This window comes from Lepidochelys olivacea, assembly GCF_965140295.1.
Source record: "Lepidochelys olivacea isolate rLepOli2 genome assembly, chromosome: 16".
NCBI classification, from domain to species: Eukaryota; Metazoa; Chordata; order Testudines; family Cheloniidae; genus Lepidochelys; species Lepidochelys olivacea.
The window spans coordinates 21,520,424-21,525,456 of record NC_140426.1 but is presented as its reverse complement, the minus strand read 5'-3'; the positions used below and the strand labels follow the sequence as shown (position 1 = coordinate 21,525,456).

The following is a 5,033-nucleotide window of genomic DNA, read 5'->3' as shown; positions in this document are numbered from 1 at the left end:
ATTGGTCAAGTGTGAATGTTTGCAAATCCCCAACATTTCATAGATTTAATTCCCAATTGGTATTCTTGAGAACTCCCAGCAGCAGGCGCATCATTTGCTCTTAGTTATACTTTGGCTTAAAAAATTTCAGCCAACCAATCAGGGAGCATAAAAAAATTGCATATGGCGTAGGTGGCCAAGCATGGTATACAAACAACAAAAAGCCAGAAGGAAGAGTTTGCAAACAACCCACTGTTTGCAAATTATCCGCCCAAACTATTTGCTCAGTGCTCCTGAGTAATAAATTCAGCTGCAGAAATTTGGACTGGTTGGCAGGTGATTTGCTAGTGCAAAGGAACTACCTTTTGTAAAGCGCTTGGAGATCTTTGAAGGACACATATGGAAAGGTGAGTTCAAAGTATTATTACTAAGCTATAGTGCTTTTGTCTATCAACGGTATTTACACCATTTTAAATCTTGTTAGAATAAATAGGGTTGCCCTTTTTATCAGTGCAGTCTTACTGAAGTTCAGTGTGAAAACCTCAGATTCCCCACTGTTTAATGATGTTTGATGACATTAATGTCAAAACAACTATACCGGATGAGTGGAAAGAAAATAAACGCCAGGAAAATCACTATGCGAAAAGTACCTTGTGACTCAAGCAATCTGCTCCCTGGGAGTCTTTCAGTCACATCTGCTGACTGTGCTAAGATCCAAAGATCAAGCAAGCAGCACTCCCAGTTACAAAAATCACCTCCTATATCTGCAAACCACTGAATGAGAATAACCCCCCCACCATGTATGTTCTCCTGACACATTGCTGTCACTGGAAACAACAGGCTTCTCTATCCACCATGTTCAAGGATCGCAAAGTGTTTTCTAAAGGTGAGCCAGGATCATTGCCCCCATGATGCACACAGAGGAAACTGAGGCCCTCCGAGGTGCAGAGAAGATGTCATTTCCCCAGGGTCACACAGTGAGACATCAGAGACGGGAATGAATCAGGACTCAGGGTAGGTTTGGTGGGGCTAACATCTCATCAGCTGCTTTGAAAGTCGTCATGTCGAGTCAGGTCTGGGGTAGAAGTGGGAAATGTACACTGGGTAGCTTTGGATCTAACCTCAGACAAAAACTGCAGGGTTTGCAGGTCGCAGGGTTTGAAACTAAAACTTTCCCACCCACTGATTTGGGGTTTCTGCTGGTAACTCAGCTTTTTGTTCTGTTTGTACAGTGCCTAGCACAACAGAGTCCTGCTTCTTGATTGGAGCTGCTAGCCATGACTGCAATGAATTATTAATTATTATTGTTATTAGTTAAAACCATGCACTGTATACTTTCCTCTGATAAGAATTCTTTTACAGTTAAAATTGATTATGGAAAAAACCCAACTGTCAGAGCATTTTACTTGGGTAGGTCAGATGTCAATGCTTGTGAAGGATGGTCTGAGCCCTGATACAAGGCCTTTAGTTGTCATTTGAAATAGAAAATAAATTAATAAACTAAAATAAACAAATGTCTTTTCAGCAATAAAGTGGGTGTGGGGAAAAATCCACACTCATTGTTATGCGCTGAACAGCTCCATTTGCCACCTTTCATTTCCCTGCTGCAATGGTACCTTCAGAGCCTGGTTTCAGACCCTCAGCTGATATAAACTGGGTTAATGGAAATGCCGATTTGGCTCTAGCTTTGTGTGTCTTTAAATGCTGCTTTAAAAATCTCTGGAGTGTAGCTGGTTCAATCCTGCAAGAAATGGAGGGTGCTTAGCACTTCCTAGTATTGGGCCATGCACTGATATGAATGCTTGACACTTGTGGAGTGTCATCAGGAAAATCTCTGGCAAATGCCTTTTTTTTCCTGAGTTTCTGCAGAGATTGTATTGGTAAATGACAAATCCTTTCCTTAGTGCTGGGACAGGAAACCTTTGTTAGCAGTTTATTCTACTTTTATTTTGTTATTACTAAATCTGTGTATGAGGGGTTCTACTTTCTCACCAGGGGCTACAATCTGTAATTGTGTTTTAACATGTTCACTAACACCATTGTAATTTGCAGCATGAACAAGAAACAAACATATGTTGCTAGTCATGTTTAACCCCAGGGCTTCTTAGCTGTGTGACTAGTAGCCTCTCCAATTATTGGATGTGAAACATTTCTTAAATTCTGATTTATTATTTGCCATAAAAACAGGTTGATATTTGAATTTCACTCATCTTGGATTGTGGGAATGTGCTGGTCAGTTTCATGTGCTGTATCTAGTCAGTTTCAGGTTCTCATGCACTGGCCCAGTTCTGTTGTGTTTGGGTTCACAATACTGCAGGGGGATGATTACATCTCAGCAAAAAACAATCAGTTCTCATTTAAAAAAAAACAAACAACTCAGTTGCATATAAAGAAATAAAATACACCTGTATATTGGGCCAGTTCCCAAGATGCTTATTCTAGTGTTGCAAACTCTCTCAGTTCTATTGCAAAGATAGTGATATTTCATGCTTTTCTAACAGCCCAAGCTCCTGGAGTCGTGCCATTAATTAAGGATCTCAGCTTTTTTTTTTTTTTTAAATTTTATTTAAAGTAAGTTTCTAGCCCTGATGGTTGCAGAGTCAGGCTGGAAAATGTGACCTGAATGCACCCTAGAGGCTCAAACCGGCAGGCAAATTAAATGAACCATATTTTTAAAAAACACATTTTGTTTGTTTTGAGGCCTGACACATTATTTTTGAATGCTTGGGGCTGGCAATACTTTTGTTCAGGGCTTGCTCAGTTTGCACTCACCTGTGACTCAGTCAAAACACCCAGGCTGAAATTCTGGGCTATGTCTCCACGAAGAACAGCTGAGGAGGGGTGGGGCAAAATTAACACCCACTTTGTTAACCACTCTGGGGTTGCTCCAGAGGCCAAAGTGGTCTCTGGCATAGAAAAAAAACAAGGAGTACTTGTGGCACCTTAGAGACTAACACATTTATTTGGGCATAAGCTTTCGTGGGCTAAAACCCACTTCATCAGATGCATGCCAATGAAGTGGGTTTTAGCCCACAAAAGCTTATGCCCAAATAAATTTGTTAGTCTCTAAGGTGCCTCAAGTACTCCTTGGTTTTTTTGCTGATACAGACTAACACGGCTACCACTCTGGCATAGAGTAGCCCTAGAGAGCTCTCCTTTCCAGCCTTCTGAATCCCTCTAGCACTCTGTCTCACAGCCCTGCCTGCTCTTGCCCCTGGGCAAACTGCCTATAGCAGGGCTTGTGTGAGGTGGTCTACGCAGAGTAGCTGACAACAACCTAATGCAGATCTGAGCTGGGGAAATCTTCTCCGTCCCCTTGTGGCTGATATGGACTAACGCGGCTACCAGTCTGAAACCAGTCCCACCACTATGTGCTACGGCAGCAGCATACCCATAGAGTGGGAGGCAGGGCAGAATCCCAGCCCGTTCTGATCTCAGTTATAGGGGCAGCAAACAGAAGCAATTCTACTAAGACCGTGGGCGTTGCACCTCCTGGAATTTGGCCCTCTGTGAATAGTAACTTATGAGGCTTTTAACTTAATGTAAGGGCGTAAGGCAGCAAAGTGTCTCTGGCAGAATAAATATAGTTTGTAACTTTTTTTTAGTCTGATCCCAGGCTTTGTCTATTTATATTGTTTTCTTTTTTAACCAGTGCTTAATGGCATCCTCCCAACAACAGATTCAGGCTGCTGAAGGCATTTCATTCTGCTCCGCTCTGAACTGAGGCACTCATTGATGGCTCAAATCCGCAGACAGCCTCTGGGCTGGAAAAGGACAACACCACTAGGACATTTTTCAGGCCAAAACTTGCCAAAACTGGATGAAACAAAGAATTTTTTGTCTTTGGCAACTGCAAACTGTTAACTAAGCCATTGCGGGTCAGATTCTGGTCTCTTCTGCAGTGAATGTAAATCCAGATCGGTGGACCAGATCCCCAGATTTATACCATCTGAGAATTTAGCCTTATGAATTTGCACAGGTGTAGAATCTTTCTCTCTAGTTTTTTAAGATGGGGAACCAATTGGTAAAAATAAACCCCTGCTAAATACGTGCTGCTCATCTGACTTTCTTGGCATTTTTCTTTATTGCAAAAAATAAATATTGAAAATATTTCTTTATTGAAACCCAGCTAATTTGCCGGCTGGAAATGACAGCACTGTGCATTTTTTATCTTGTGTACGTTATGCAACACAAGCAACTAGTTCTGGTTTGGGTTTATTTATTTATAGGCATTTCTATGATGCCTCTCTCGAGAGCAGCTTTGAGGGTATTTGTGGGACTTTTCTACATTCCCCATATCTCTCTTAGTATCCAAACACGTCAGCAAAAGTAGAAACTGAAAGGCAAAATAAGCCTTTCAAGGTCCAATTAAATTACAGCCAGTAAACAATTAGGCATTAAGCTGCACTTGGCATGTCAAGTTAGAGGATGTAATCGTTTGCAACTCTTTCATTCGCATCCCTTTCCTTCCCCACCTACCCCTCTTGCCGAAAGATCAATATTTTCCTCAATGTGTTTCTCAATCTAAGACTTTCAATAGATCCTTAAATTATCCTGCTCTTCCCCCACAACCTCAATTCAGGCCCCAACAGCTGGCCTTATGTGTGTGTATGCCCAGTCAAATCAAAGCTAAGCATCACCCAAGACAACAGATGGTCAACCACAGGTCATGTGATTAGTGTCTGGTGCATGACTAGATTAACAAAACTACAACAGGCCCAGAGTGGTTTCTGGAGTTGATGCATTGCAACCAATTCTTTGGATCCATCCTGCTCACACTTATTTTTCCCCACATTCAAATAAATCTGGTCACCAGCTAAACCTGGCGGTGATCACATTTCACAGGCCCAGGACTGCCTGGGAAGTTTGCAACTGGTTTTAAGATTTCGGCAGCCAGGATCTTGCACGAGAACATTTGCACCGCTCTGCTTTCTAGAAGGTCCATCCAGAAGACGATGCCCAGAAGCTTTGGTGGGGCTCAGCTCTCTGCAGCGTTATGAAAGGAGCTGTATGTCTGGGACCCTGCACACTGCAGCCTGTGGTTGGCTTCCCTG

General features: G+C 42.3%; 1 long non-coding RNA gene across 2 annotated transcripts; it reads left to right on the top strand.

Moving 5' to 3' along the window:
* Positions 1 to 700: 700 nt before the first annotated feature.
* LOC311531861 lies at positions 701 to 4,043 on the top strand. Of its 2 annotated transcripts, none has more exons than XR_014714295.1 (2): positions 701 to 865; positions 3,632 to 4,043. It is a non-coding gene; the product is annotated as an uncharacterized lncRNA (long non-coding RNA). The 2 variants fall into 2 exon arrangements; XR_014714296.1 differs by having other exon boundaries at positions 701 to 993.
* The last annotated feature ends 990 nt before the right edge of the window (positions 4,044 to 5,033 follow it).